Source organism: Aulonocara sp. 'chitande type north' Nkhata Bay, linkage group LG6 (assembly GCF_057382095.1).
Source record: "Aulonocara sp. 'chitande type north' Nkhata Bay isolate Kocher_YH1m ecotype deep benthic linkage group LG6, A_spYH_male_GT1.1, whole genome shotgun sequence".
Classification (NCBI taxonomy): Eukaryota; Metazoa; Chordata; class Actinopteri; order Cichliformes; family Cichlidae; genus Aulonocara; species Aulonocara sp. 'chitande type north' Nkhata Bay.
This window is the reverse complement of record NC_141349.1, coordinates 6870736-6887287: the sequence shown is the minus strand read 5'-3', so window position 1 is coordinate 6887287 and position 16552 is coordinate 6870736. Positions and strand designations below refer to the sequence as shown.

Here is a 16552-nt window from a genome sequence, read left to right as displayed (position 1 = left end):
ATCAGGGCCTGAGCTGCTGGCTGAGGTCATCTACATTACACCAGAGCCTGTGCTGATGGCTGAGGGAAGCTACATATACACCAGGGCCTGTGCTGCTGGCGGATGACATCCAAAGCACACCAAGGCCTGTGCTGCTGGCTGATGACATCTACATCACACCAGGGCCTGAGCTTCTGTTGGTAGAGGCCATTTACAGCACACCAGGGCCTGTGCTGCTGGCTGAGGCCATCTACATTGCACAAGGGCCTGTGCTGCTACCTTATGCCATCAACAATGCAACAGGGCCTGTGCTGGCGTCTTAGGCCATCAGCATTACACCATGGCCTGTGCCAATGGCTGACGCCACCTACATTACATCAGGGCCTTAGCTGATGTTGGTACAGTCCATCTAAGGCACACCAGGGCCGGTGCTACTGGCTGACGCCATCTACAGCACACCAGGGCTTGTGCTGTTGGCTGATTCCTTCTAAATTACAACGGTTCCTGTGGTGCTGGCTGAGGCCATCTACATTACACAAGGGCCTGTGCTGCTGACTGAGGAATTCTACAGTACACAAGAGAATGAGCTGGTTTTGGTAGAGGCCATCTACAATACACCAGGGCCTGTGCTGCTGTTTGCTGATGCCATCTACATCACACCAGGGCATGTGCTGCTGTTTGCTGATGCCATCTACATCACACCAGGGCATGTGCTGCTTTTGGTATAGCCATCTACATCACACCAGGGCCTGTGCTGCTAGCTAAGGCCATCTACATTACACCAGGTCCTTTGATGCTGGCTGAGGCCATTTACATCACACCAGGGCCTGAGCTTCTGTAGGCTGAGGCCATCTAAAGCACACCAGGGCATGTGCTGCTGGCTGAGGCCATCTACTCAACATCAGGGCCTGTGCTGCTGGCTAAGACCATCTACATTACACCAGGGCCTGTGCTGATGGCTGAGGTCACCTACATTACATCAGGGCCTGAGCTTCTGTTGGCTGAGGCCATCTAAAGCACACCAGGGCATGTGCTGCTGGCTAAGACCATCTACATTACACCAGGGCCTGTGCTGATGGCTGAGGCCATCAACATTACATCAGGGCCTTAGCTGCTGTTGGTAAAGTCCATCTAAGGCACACCAGGGTGGGTGCTACTAGCTGAAGCTATCTACATTACTTCATGGCCTGTGCTGCAGTTGGCTTAGGCCATCAACAGTACACGAATGCCTGTGCTGCTGCTTGAGGCCATCATCACAACATCAGGGCCTGTGCTGCTTGCTTAGGGCATCTACATTACACCATGGCCTGTGCTGCTTGCGAGGCCATCTACATCACACAAGGGCCTGTGCTGCTGGTTGAGGCCATGTTAATTGCACCAGGGCCTGTGTTGATGACTGATACCATCAACAGCACAACAGGGCCTGTGCTACTAGCTAAGGTGTTCAACATTGCAACAGGGCTTGTGCTGCTGTCTTAGGCATTCAACATCACAGCAGGCCCTAAGCTTCTGTTGGTAGAGGCCATTTACAGGACACCAGCACATGTGCTGCTGGCTGAGGCCATCTACAGTACACAAGGCACTGAGCTGCTGTTGGTAGAGGACATCTACAGTGCACCAGGGCCTGTGCTGCTTTTGGTAGAGGCAATCTACCGCATACCAGGGCCTGTGCTGCTGGCTGAGGCCATCTACATTACAGCAAGGCCGGTGCTGCTAGCTAAGGCCATCAACATTGCAACAGGGACTGTGCTGCTTTCTTAGGCCATTTACAGTACACCATCGCCTGAGCTTCTGTTGGTAGAGGCCGTCTACAGCACACCAGGGCATGTGCTGCCGTCTTAGGCCATAAACATCACAGCAGGGCCTGTGCTGCTAGCTAAGGCCATTTACATCACACCAGGGCCTGAGCTTCTGTTGGTAGACGCCATCTACATTACACCATGGCCTGTCCTGCTTGCTGATGCCATCTACATCACACTAGGGCCTGTGCTGCTGGTTGACGCCATCTTAATTGTACCAGGGCCTGTGTTGATGACTGATACCATTAACGGCACATCAGGGCCTGTGCTACTAGCTAAGGTGTTCAACATTGCAACAGGGCTTGTTCTGCTGTCTTAGGCAATCAACATCACAGCAGTGCCTGTGCTGCTAGCTAAGGCCATCTACAGTACACCAGGGCCTGTGCTGCTGGCTGAGGCCATCTACATTACACCAGGGTCTGTGGTGCTGGCTGAGGCCATCTACAGTACACCAGGGCCTGTCCTGCAAGCTGAGTTCATCTACACAACATCAAGGCCTGTGCTGCTTACTTAGGCCATCTTCATTACATCAGGGACTGTGTTGATGGCTGAGGAAAGCTACATTACACCAGGGCCTGTGCTGCTGGTTGATGACATCAAAAGCAAACCAGGGCCTGTGCTGCAGGCAGATGACGTCCAAAGCACACCAGGGCCTGATCTGTTAGCTGATGCCATCTGCAGTAAACCATGGCCTGTGCTGCAGGCTGAATCCATCTACAGTACACAAGGGACTGAGCTGCTGTTGGTAGAGGCTATTATTGTTATTGTATATTTTACACATGTTTGTATGGGATATTGTATTCGTTTTAAATGTTATATACCAATGTGGTATGTGACTTTTGTTGCCATGATGCCAGGTCTCTCTGGGAAATGAGATTTTTAATCTCAATGAGATTTGTTACCTGGATAAATAAAGGATTAATTAAAAAAAAAAAAACTACATTACACCAGGGCCTGTGCTTCTGTTGCTAGAGGCCATCTACAGCACAGTAGGGCCTGTGCTGCTGGCTGATGCTATCTACATCAAGAATAAAGTTACGTTGAATCCAAGCACACCATTGTTTTTCTTGTGACATTACCAATAAGTGTGATGTGTCACATGGCCCTCTTCCTATTGAAGAAACAAAAGTTGTATCCAAGATGGCCGACTTCTAAATGGCCACCATGGTCACCACCCATCTTGAGGAGTTTGCCCCCTCACATATACTAATGTGCCATAAACAGGACTTTAATATCACCAACCATTCCCATTTTATTATGGTGTATCCATATAAATGGCCCATCCTGTATACTGAGTGCAATGTACATACCTAAGATCAATATATTCCTTTCAATAGTAACCTCTCTTCAGCAATAAATGCTGGTGTGTTTTATTTTTTCCATTTTTGTGTGTGATGTGAGAATTATTAGAGGTTTCAATTGTTTTTCTTTCACTTGCTCTTTCTGATTCTGAAGGAAAGTATATTTTGAGGGATTCTAAGTGTGTGAATGTTGTGAGTACTGGGTTTGAATGATTCTGTGCGAGTCGTACTAAATAATAAATAAATAATAATCACACTACACGGGTTCATAGCAGAGTGTGTGAACAGAGGAAGTCTGAGAGAAAAGTGTGTGTGGGACGGCGAAGTTTAGGGAAGGATGCAAAATGCTGAGGAAACTATTGTGTGGATGATGCTACAAAACTGACCTAAAGAATGGTGATATGTGTGGAAAAACAAACAACAAAAACTGTTAATTGTCCTGAGGTCTGAAAGAGATCTGCTAAGTACGCTGAAGACTGTGATGAATGTTGGGTCTGTGTTTCCACAAGCCCCGCTAATTCTAGAGACTTATTCATCATGAAGAAAACAAGACAGTCGATCGATCGATTATTTGCGCAAGGGAGGCCTCGTCTGTGTCCACCACGAAAATGACCCCCAGATCTGACCTCCTCCTGCTACCTTTTATTGAGAGACAGTTCACACAAAACACGTCAGAACAAAGCCACGCCCCCTTGGTTCTAAGACAAAGTATTTTATGTATATGTGTGAACTTCTGTAAGAATGTGTGTGCGTGTGTGTGTGTGTGTGTGTGTGTGTGTGTGTGTGTGTCAGACCTCCTGCTGACCAAAGGGTCGTAAACCCAGGAAGCTTACATCAAAAGAAACAGATCTTTCAGATAGGATGTATCTACAATAAAACCTCCCCCAGCACAGAGTGGTTGGAGAGGTGGTCAGGATCAAAGGAATGGCTTTGAGCCTACTGCTTGAACTAAGACTGTACAAATTTAAGAAACACAATGGCAACATTCAACAAAGAACTTAGTATATTTAAAAGTGTGTGTGTGTGTGTGAAATAAGGGTGCATTGTTTTTAGATCAAGACTTAGCAGAATTACAGAGGGTTTATAGACTGTAAATACAAAAAATAAGAGTTTGATTATCCTGAAGAAACAGGAAGGAGAGAAACAGAAAATATGAGTCTGTGTGGCTGTGTGTGTGACAGGAAGTAGTGTGTGTGACAGGAACTTTGCATGCCCATAAAAGGAAACTGGCTGATGTGTGTAGTGTGAGACCAGGGAGAAAGACTTAGAAGGATTGTCTTAAGAAAAAGTAATAAAAAAGGATATTAATCACATGTTTTAGTGTGTCAGTACAGGTGGACTCTTCTCAACCTGAAAACATGAGTACAGCGCAAAAGGATAGATTAACAGAATTGCGATGAAAACAGGCCAGTCTTTGGCTTAAAATTTTTTACAGCTTGACCTCTCATTCTGTCCCAATCCTGAGAAGAAGCTTAAAGGACAGACAATCTCCCGATGAAGACAGACAGAACACCGTGTACTTGAATAATTAACAGCAGGCAAAAAGACAGTGCAACTGAACTATTACACTGACGACTCCAGCAGCAGCATGTAAGGAAGCACGTGATGCAACATGCACTGTGAATTACAGGTTGGTAAGAACAGTGGGATAAATAACTGTTGGAAAGCACTGGACACTGATTTTCAGATTTGCCATGTGAGTGAGAGGTCAAGCCCGGACGAGTTCGAGTGAGAGAGTACAGGATATGACTGGATTGACAATGGTGACTGAATTCGTGGAGGTTTAGAATTGTCCACCACATCACAACAAAGAGGTAAAAAAAAAAAAAGAAGAAGGTAAAAATAATGAGAGAAACTAACTAACAATTACATTAATGAATAGAAAACACACATACACAAATTGTTACATGTGAAATTATTTTTTGGAAAGAATCAGAAGTGAGACAGTTTGAATCCACAGCTCAGTGTAAAGATGCATGAATTAAACCTTATTATAAAATACATATGCAATGAAGAAACAGCTTACACTCAACATTAATATGAACACATAACATAAATGCAATGAAGACACGCTTACACTTATATACATGACATGAATTGTTATTTCTGGCGGGTGGGAGAGAAGTGGGTCGGTTAAGCACTGATGATAATAATGAAAATGTCTCAGTTTTGTTATTTTCAGGCGCAAAGCAGACCTGGACCAATTTTCCACATGCAGCGGTCGGAAGAAATTTATAGGTGAACATCACTGGTGTCACTAATTCTGACATGAGAGCTCTCACTCCTGGCTGAAGACAAGGAATGCTGTTATTTAAGGTGGGAAATCAAAATTTAGGTTAGCAACCTTGGGGAAGAGAAAACTGTCTGATTAAGTGGGAAAATTGTGAAGGAGTCTGAAACACTGCAAAAGCAACATATACAAAATCACACACACAAACAGAAAATGCATTAACCTTAAGAGAGCTCATGAAGATTAATGCACAGACATTGATTAAACCTGGCTAAGAACACAAACATATGCAATGAAAATCAGCTTGCTACTTTCATAAGTATTAGAATAGTGTGAAGTTAACACACTTAAAGCTTGAAGTTGAGGAATAACTCAGGGAGTTCCATGACAATGAAGTGATTTATGTGAAAAGGAAAATGTCTCCAGCTTGAGAAAGGGTGAAATTGCAGATCACCCGAAGCCCTTGCTGGATACAAAATGAAATATAAATAAAATATTATAATAGACTATTGTATATTAGTAGTATAGTAGTATATTGTAATATACTAATAAAATATTGTAATGTCCCATTGCTGTTATATAAAAAGATAATAACATTAATAATGACATAATATTAATACGAAGAGGCACCTTAGTCAGTTATGATGTGAGGTTAAGCTTAAGGTTGCTCAAGCCTGTAGAATTGCAGAGAGACCATTTTGGATTCATCAGAGTCACTGCAAGGAAGTGGAGCTTGAAGCCCAGACTGTCACGGTCGCAGTGGCAGACCGTGTGGAGAGTGTGTGGAGGACTCAGGTGTAGACACAGGCGTGGACACAAAACTGAGTTGAACGAAAAGCGAGCCTTTATTGTGGCTGAAGACAAGGAGTGCAAACAAGGCAGAAGCGCAGTGACAAAACTAAACTATAACTAAACTGGGAAAGTGATACCAGGATAAACTATGAAGACACAGGAAATCATAACTATGAATACAAAAGACTGGCTGTGACAACATGGAGGGTGGGAACACAGACGACGCGACACAGACTGCATGAAACACCGAGACTAAATACACATGAGGGATGATCAGGGGAAGTGGCCACACATGGGAGCACAGCTGACACACATGAACCTAACAACAGGACAGGAGAGGTGAAACTAAATACACTGACATTGAATACAGACTTTCAAAGTAAAACAGGAAACATGGAGATTAGACATGACATGAACTAAACATAACCACGCACACATGACTCATGACAGGTAGACGCACGAACCAGGGATACGGAGTACAGGGGAAGATGACAGAAGTGACAGCATGAACTTGACAACACAAGATACACAGACATAAACACATGAAGGGCAAGGGAGGCTTAATACAAGGGTAATATAATTACAAATGAGCTGGAATAACTTAATGAACCTAACAAACAATAAACATCAAAATAGACTAAACACAAAACACTGGGTCGCACGACCCAGGACCATGACACAGACCACTAGAGATTCACAAGTGTAAGGAGTATCTCACCGGTGTCAGTGGGTTCAGTGGTGAGGGAGGAGTGCTGATTGAGCTCAGCTAGCACTCTCATTCTCTCCAGCCACTGACCAACTTTAGGCTCACTGATGCATTTGGGTGTGACCAACCTCAAGCATGAAGTGTTCTCAGGTGGAAACTGGCGTCTTACTACTGGCAACGGCTCTGCTCATCACGCTATCCGCACTGGAAGATGGCAGAAAACAATACACGAGCCGAGAAAGGAGATGGACACATGACAACTCACATCTAACGCACATGACACAAGCACATCAGTACATCTAACCATATATGGAAAAAAAGTTACGAAGCATTCTGCATACTGATGAAAGCACTGAACTATAATCATTGTATACACAGAGTGCTTATTAAGAAGTGTGTTCTGGTTGACCACCTCAGGGAATGAGACAACACCTGAGGTTGTTGTCTCATTCCCTGAGCCAGAGGACGGCTAGAGAGGGTCAGAGCGAGGGCAGTGGACCCCTCGGCGGTGACCCCGATGTCCATGATGCCATTGATGGACATGGAAGCAGCTGAGTGGGCCGAGGAGTGACACAACACAACGTATGGTGACCTCTTGTGGTCAAGAGGTCAAGAGAGGGAATTGTGGAATTGAACAAGTTATTTTACTGCTACAGTATAATCTACAGCATTAACATTGCATTAACAATATAACAGATAGCTTTAAGATGTTTAAACATACAGGCACCATATTAACCTTTATTCCAGGTGCAGTTATAACCATTTTATACACACCTTGCAGTTTGTGCTTTTTAAAGAGTTGAAGCTCAGTCAGTTAATTGAAGGTCAGAAGCTTCGTCCGGCGCTAGGTCCAGACGATCTATTGTGCAAAGTGACTTAGAGTTATGGAAGGATTGCCTACATGCTTACAAGACACATATGCCATGTTACTCATTATTATCTTTTAGTTGTTTATATCCTTTTTATTAAGCTTTGAGTAGTGGCATTTGATTAAAGCATTTATTCAATATATTCCGTATATATAGTTTCAGTTAGATTATTACACATATGAGAGTGACTTCCGTCTGGTAAAAGGTCATGAGTTTAGTTGGCGAGGTGAGACAGAGTGCATTTGAGGTCAAGACACACACACACACAGGAGGTAGACTCATATTCTAGGTAAGAGTTCAGACATATTTTGCTTGTAGCTGCATTTTGTGCCTGCATAAGTGACAGTTTGTTGTAGGACGTGCGTCTGATGTTCCAGAGATAAGCGAGAGCAAGAAGCATCTACAGGAAGCACCTGGCGTGGAGACGGAGAGAATGTTCTTTTCAAATGTGTCAAAAGTTGTCAACAGAACATTTGTGGTTTTGAAACTTATGCATGTGATGTATCTGCTTTGACGCATGAGGGGGCGTAAGAATACCCTGATGTTATAAAAACTGCTTGTGTATTGTTAGGTGGAGATCGATGCTGATTGTGTGTAGTGTTCATCTCCCCACGCGTGTGTTCATTAAAATCATTGTTTGACCCAAACTCTTCTGGACCATCATTGTTTTGTTCTCATCCTCAATATTCTGAACACGCGACAAGGGTCAGCAGTGCTAAGTTCCTGGGTGTACACCTTTCTGATGACCTGTCCTTCTCCATTAACACAACAGCAGTTATCAAAAGAGCACAAAAGTGTCTCCACTCCCTGAGGAAACACTGAAAAGGAGGACTCTCCACACTTCACCTCACAATTTTTTACTGTGGCACCATTGAAAACAGCCTGACACAAAGTTTTACATCTTGGTTTGGCAGCTGCAGCTGTCCTATGAGAAGCGACAAATCAATAGGATTGTTAAGACCGCCAGGAGGATTGTTGGTACACACACAAACACACACACGTGTATACGTATATGTATATATATATATATATATACATATACGTATACACTGTCACACTGCGACTGAACGGACTCACACGCAGGCTCTAGGTCTTGCCGATAGTCACACACACACACTCCGTCCACTCCTCTTCACACTCCACTTGCTCGGGTAACACAGGGGTTGGTCCAGGGAATCTGTACACAGAGACACGAAGGGATAGTAAGGCAAATCGCTGTGAAAGCACTCTAGAAGTAATTGAGCTGGGGTTACACTGACGAGGGTCGGCAACGGTCCAGCGACGAGAAACACAGAGCTGCCATCTTATAAAGGAGCTGGATCACTCGTGATGAGCCATAGGTGCGTGGGCCAAGGGCAGGAGCCCACAGGTGAGCTCCGCCCAGGCAGAAGGAGGAGGGAAAGGGGGGAAGGGAGAGAGCAGGAACAAAAAAAAGAATACAAAAACATATGTAGCCATACTGAGCCGACCGGGTAGGCACAGGGACCCTGACATACACACACACACACACACACACACACACATATATATACATATATATATATATATATATATATATATATATATTAGGGGTGCAACGATACACAAAATTCACGGTTCGGTTCGATACTTTGGTGTCACGGTTCGATATTTTTTCGATACAAAAAAATGTTCATGCCTTTTTAATTTGTCATTTATTAAAATTATAAATATATATTTTAACTCAAAAGTACAGTTTTTAAATTTAACCCTAACCCTTGTGCGTGTTTTTTATTTTGACAGCGAATGCGCACCTGCGGACCACTTATGTGCAGCCCTGGTTATTTAGCTCGTCATATTGCAGCCACAGAAATTATTTTGTCCATGAAACCATAAAGCTGCACTTTCTTTTTGCCTTATAGTCTGATTTGTCATAACTTCTCCGTTTTGTGGTAAGCTTTTCTTTGGCTGTCACTTCTTCACCCTGACCTGTCTTGTTTGGCTCAGCAGAACTGAAATGCTTTTACACACTCACTCACATAAGCTCAGCGATCAACCTCTCACATGTTTAAGCTTGCTGCGGGAGATTTCACTTGTCATGTTTGCATAGTAAGCTAACGATTAATAAGACGATGTCAGAGGAATTGGTGCGCAAATTATCATCACTCACAGATCAGTGCTGTCGCTCTCTATACACAGTTCGCACAATTGCAAAGTGAAAGCAAAAAAACAAGCGCAAATTCAAACGCGATTTCAATATGTCACATATTGACAGTGGCTCACCGATGCCAATAACATAATTACCCAGCTACATTTCTGAAAGAATGCAAAAGCATTGACATATATTTTCCCTTCCTACAATAGCCCGACGGGCAGGGTAGCCCGACTGAAAAAATCGCTAGCCCCAGGACGTCAGGCTAGCGATATTGCAAGCCCTGTATCTGATTGAGGAATCACTCATCTTTGGAAAAGAGAGTTTATTACAGAGAAATGTCTCTTTCCAAAATAAAAGCTATACTATCCGCTTCTTCTGGGCTATATTCTCAGCAGCATAAGGAGAATCATGTGCTAACAGCTGTCTAAATGACTCGGCTAAAGTTAGTAGCATGCTTGTTGTTTTTGTCTTTGCACTAGGATGATGTCGGCGTAAATGTGCAGTCATATTCGTTGTGTTCCCACTAGTGCTTTCAGGTTAATCTCGTTGAAATGACCTTAACGCCACAACACGGCAAATCTCCGTTAACGAGCTACCGCCGATCGCCCGTGCATGGGGCTAGACGGCTAACACGTTAACGAGCTAACTGCGCTAACACACTAGTTCCCACCCATGTAATTGAGCATTGCATGGCACATCCAACATACTGTTTTACTTTAGTCCATGACTCGCTTACCTTCAGGGTCATACGTCACATGAAAACCAAAATAATTCCAAACGCCAGATCTGAATGAGGGTGGGGGAGGTGCCCTGCGCTCTTCCTTCTGACGATGCTGTCTGTGTGGAGCACTCAGTGGATCTGCGCTCGACAGTGCAGCCTAGGCGGAGTAGTCGAACGCAGATTCACTGAGCGCTCCACACAGACAGCATCGTCAGAAGGAAAGTTGATAAAATAAATTACAAATGTTGTATTGTTCGATACATATGCGTACCGAACCGAAAGCACTGTATCGAACGGTTCAATATCGATACGAATATCGTTGCACCCCTAATATATATATATGTATATATATACATACATACATATATATGTATATATATACATACATACATATATATGTATATATATACATACATACATATATATGTATATATATACATACATACATATATATATACATATATATACATACATACATATATATATACATATATATACATACATATATATATACATATATATACATACACATATATACATATACATACATATATACATATACATACATATATATATATATACATATATATATATATACATATATATATATATATACATACATATATATATATATACATATATATATATATACATATATATATATATATACATACATATATATATATATACATATATATATATATACATATATATATACATATACATACATATATATATATATATATATATATACATACATATATATATATATATACATACATATATATATATATATACACATACATATATATATATATATATACATACATATATATATATATATACATACATATATATATATATATACATACATATTTATATATATATATATATATATATATATATATATATATATATATATATATATATACACACACACATATATGTATGTGTCCCTTGACCACAGAGGGTTAAGGAGACTCACCTTCTTTCCATTTCCAGAGTGTAGCAACCAACCACCTGTGTGAAGTCTGAAATACCCATGATGTTGATTCAAAATGTGCTCTGGCACAATCATAGGCATTGGTTGCTACTGAAAGCAAGAAATAAAGCCGGTCTGCGCTATGGGCTAAACCATTTCTTAATGGTGGAAGGGGGGGGTGTAACACAATGGAATACATTCAGTTTTAGAATTTATATTTAGTGTTAGCCATATAGATGGCTCAAAGTGTCAATGCTCTTATTTTAATAAACAACAATGTCATATGCAAAACTAGGGTGGTACTATAGGTGGCAAGAGATCATTTTAGGGTGGCCACCCCATGCCGCCCTTCTAGATCCGCCCCTACAATAAATCCCTGTACCCGTACAGCTGGAATCCCTGGAAACAGAAAGGAAGTGGACGAGCTCGGCATGGAAGCATCCGATCACCCATTTGGAGAGGAGGTGCCTCTTTTTGATCTTATTGTAAAACTTCTGTTTTCATTTTTTCCCTGTCTGCTGTTGAATGAACATCTGTTTTATAGTCCAGCGTATGCTCGTCTCTGTGTCATGACTCCCAGAAACATGATCACCCTTCAGTGGAGTTGATCTGGAAGGATTCCCATGCTGGAGGCCAGTATGGTCTGACTGGTTCTGTGTTTCATTCAGGTGGAGTGTCTCATGGACCCAGAGGACCCACCAGTTACTACTACATGTTACCCATGAAAGTTCGAGTGCAAGGACTCAAAGTGGCGCTGAGCTCCAAGATGGCTCAGGTAAGAGAAACCCCTTTGTTTCATGTGAAGAGCAAATACAGCTGCTAGTGATGTTAGAGGCTCATAACATCTGTAATAAGAGTTGTAAAACATGCAGTAACATATGACGGTGTCCACAAGCAGCTGTTTTTGTCACCCACTTATCTCAAGCGCTTATTGCTGTTGTTATGATGTCACAGAGACGATAACCCGTACAGATATCTCACACGTGTGAATACAGAAGCCGCACCCACCTATTGTTCAGACCCTTTGTTTGCAGTGGTTAGCCACTTAGAAGAAAGTTTGCTTAAAGAGGGGAGGAGATAAATCCACTTGTTTTAAATGGAGAATTTCTTCACCCTTTATGTTCTCATATCATTTCTTGAGAGTATTTGGTTTGTAGCAGATTGGTGACAGTGACGAACTTGTAAGAAAGAAAGAAAATCCTTTCTTTATCTGTGACACTATAATTAGAGCACATAACAAATGTGAGAATAGGATACACGATGACTTTAACTACATTATTACGTATCCGTAATATTTCTTGACAGCTGAATACTTTCCCCCCTTTTGAACTGCTAGCTGACAAAGGATGATCTTCACATTGTGAACTCCCTGAACATCCCCACACCAGACTCTCAGTACCTGCTTGACCTCATCAGACACAGGGGAGAGTCTGTGTTAATAGTGGATGTGTGAGTATCTTTAGCAGCACTTCTGTACAAATGCGAAGGCGGTCACACTTTTTCTCCTCTCCTCCTTACCCTTATCTTCCTTGCTTAGCCTCTTGTATCCTTGTCTTGTCTCGTGTGTATTACTTTCCCTCGAACAATCTCTCACTGTCGTTCTCTAAAACCTAAAAGAGAATTATGGATTTGATCAACTGGTCTCTGAATGCTATTGACACCCTTTTCTCAACGAGAAGTCTGGGCTCGGGAGAGCCCGAGTGCCCTGGAGGGACTTTCCCTGCCAGATACACGATGTCCTGACAGTCCTGGCGGGACTGTCGATCGAGGACGCTGAAGATACCTACCTATTCGGAACCATGATAACAGGGTTCTTGCTGATCGGAGCTGGCTTGGCCCTGACTTATCAGAGAAATAAGAGAGCGGAACCAGCTGTTCAAACCCCCCCAAGGCTGACTGCTGGAATTGAAGCGATGGGACGAGGCGCGACCTCTCACAACGAACGCAGCATGGTTAACACCTTGGAGACACTTACGGCTGCCGTGAAGACTCAAAATAACAACATTGAGCGTATGATGGGATACATCAGAGAGAGGCCTGCTCAAAATGACACCCTTGAGCGAAAGTTGTGGGGTTGTGGGGTCTCAGAATCAAAAGAATGACAACACCACGGAACAGAAGTTTGATACCATCATGGGGAGGCTCGCGGCTCTCCAACGGGAGATCGAGAGACCAGTGTCAGAGTGTTAAAGAATAGCTTGAAATTCGGAGCTGCTCGCATAAAGGAGAAATCAACAATATTCAACATATGGACACCACGGCGCCAGCTGCTCAGGCCCAAGGCTGGAGCCAATCAACAACTTCCTGATAACGACTGTGTGATGACTATCCTTCCCATCCCATGCAAGGCCACCTGGATTGGCTAGCAGACTGTTTATTTAGCCTGATAGGGCGAAGGACACTGTCTCAGCTGAACTATGGACACGCACACACATACACTTACACTGATAAGCACTCACACATCCCCTGTCCCCTTCCAACGCCTTCGATGCTTGTTGCCTCCTGGGAACACGAGGCGGGTCTGGGCCCGCACTGGAGAGTCGGCGCAGTGGCAGGATGGCTGCTGTGTTGCCTGGGAGAACTCCTTATCCCCTACCGAACCCTGTTACTGGTCACGTGCTCTATAATGTTGTACTGTGGACATTTATGTGCTTTTCTGTGCAGAGGAGTTTTTTTTGTTTCCTGTTCTCATGCTGTCCTCCTGTAGCCCAGCATGAGTAGAGGTCTCTTTTTTTCCTCTTGTACCTTTCCCACTGTAGTGTACATTTCAGTGTTTTTTTCTGTAATGCAACCGTTCTCTGACTTGTATCCCCATGTGATGTCTGTGTTGTATGTGTAAGGTCAGGGGGCGGGTTCATTCCACTGCAGGGCAACCTGCCACTGCATGTGGCGAATAAACTTTGAACTCGAAATGATCAACTTTAAAATCTGTTTGAATCTCCACCACTGGATGCCCACTGTTGCTCAGTGCTCACGTTGTTGTTGTTGCTTTCAGAGGTGAAGACTTTTCTGAAAACATCCTTCAGGCCACGGCAAACTTGAAGACAGTGAACATCATTCCAGCAATCGGTAAGTTCACACTGAGTGATTTTTGTCTCTCTTAACTCAGTTTTAGCAGATTAATTCAGTGGTTCCCAAACTTTTTTCGAAGGGCCCCCCTTTGTTTTACAGAAAAATGTTCGCGCCCCCCTCACGCGCACACACACACGCGCGCACTAACACATCCTCCAACCACACACACCCATATTTGCTCAATTGTGGTTTATTTCACACCTCAAACATTTAGTAAACAATTAAGCAAATACAAGTAATCTGCAGGTAGTAAGAAAATAAACTACTAACGCACCTACACGGGTATTTTTGAAAACGCAGCTGTTTCTTCCACACGTAAACGGCGTTTCGAATCACCGAAAACTGAGATTTTTTAAAACGAATTTTTTGCGTTTACGTGTGGACGAGGAATACAGAGTTCTTCACGCAACGTTTATGGTATGTGCCTTTTTTCACATCAGCTGTGCGCCACGTTATTGCTTACATGAGGGGAATTGCAGAATGGCAGATAGTCAGATTAACAGTATTTTGTATATCTTCAGGTTTTACACGCTTACATATAAACACGCAGTTACTGTCCCTCTATTTACAAAGGCAGAGGCATCACGGTGTAATTATTTTACATCCATCCATTCGCTTCTGCTTATCCTTTTCAGGGTCGCGGGGGGCGCTGGAGCCTATCCCAGCTGTCATAGGGCGAGAGGCGGGGTACACCCTGGACAGGTCGCCATTCTGTCGCAGGGCTAACACAGAGAGACAGACAACCATTCGCACTCACATTCACTCGCACATTCACACCTGTGGCTGTAGCTCAGGTGGCAGAGCAGGTCAGCCACTAATCAGAAGGTTGGTGGTTCGATCCCAGGCTGCCTCCTGGCTGCATGCCAAATATCCTTGGGCAAGATACTAACCCCATGTTTGCCTACTGGTGGTAGTCAGAGGGCCCGGTGGCGCCAGTGTCCGGCAGCCTCGCTTCTGTCAGTGCGCCCCAGGGCAGCTGTGGCTACAATGTAGCTTGCCATCACCAGTGTGTGAATGTGAGTGTGAATGGTTGTCTGTCTCTCTGTGTTAGCCCTGCGACAGAATGGCGACCTGTCCAGGGTGTACCCCGCTTCTCTGTGAAGCGCTTTGGGGTCCTTAGGGACTAGAAAAGCGCTATACAAATGCAGGCCATTTACCATTTTACACCTAATGGCAATTTGGATTATCCAATTAACCTATCCCCACAAGCTGCATGTCTTTGGATTATTTTACATGTAGTTTTTTTTCCTCCATCCATCCATCCATCCATCCATCTTCATCCGCTTTATCCGAGGCCGGGTCGCAGGGGCAGCAGCCTAAGCAAAGAGGCCCAGACCTCCCTCTCCCCAGCCACCTCCTCCAGCTTATCCGGGGGAATACCAAGGCGTTCCCAGGCCAGCCGAGAGATATAATCTCTCCAGCGTGTCCTGGGTCTGCCCCGGGGCCTCCTCCCGGTGGGACATGCCTGGAACACCTCACCCAGGAGGCGCCCAGGGGGCATCCTTGTCAGATGCCCGAACCACCTCAGCTGGCTCCTTTTGATGTGGAGCAGCAGCTGCTCTACTCTGAGCCCCTCCCGGATGGCCGAACTTCTCACCCTATCTCTAAGGGAGAGGCCAGCCACCCTGTAATAATATTCAACATTGCTATCAATACATTTTTCAAAAAATGCCTCTCTGTGCAAAATATTTCATGCATTGAAGTCTTTGCAGCACTGTGTCTATGGACCCCTAACATGCCAGTTTAATTAAACAGTTGTTAAAAAGCTCAGGGTTTTAAGTGTTATATGTAACAAATCTCTTCTTTAAAACTCACACAGTTTGTCATATTTTCTCTCTCAGGTCTGAATGTCCACAGCATGCTGAAACATGAAGCCATCGTCCTCACTTTGGAAAAGGTTAAGTTTCTGGCACGATGAACGTTACACGCCTCTCTACCCGTTTAAACTAACCTACTCTGACTTTCCTTAAAGAGTGACCTGTAACATA

At 43.7% G+C, this 16552-nt stretch overlaps 1 long non-coding RNA gene and 1 pseudogene across 1 annotated transcript; one reads left to right on the top strand and one right to left on the bottom strand.

Moving 5' to 3' along the window:
- Positions 1-3594: 3594 nt before the first annotated feature.
- LOC147327165 (uncharacterized) lies at positions 3595-10653 on the bottom strand. The gene is made up of 3 exons (XR_015129802.1): positions 10526-10653; positions 7582-8853; positions 3595-7011 (listed from the first exon to the last, which is right to left on the bottom strand). It is a non-coding gene; the product is annotated as an uncharacterized LOC147327165 (long non-coding RNA).
- A 1075-nt stretch (positions 10654-11728) lies between these two features.
- Positions 11729-16534, top strand: LOC147327164 (large ribosomal subunit protein uL4m-like; annotated as a pseudogene).
- Positions 16535-16552: the final 18 nt, after the last annotated feature.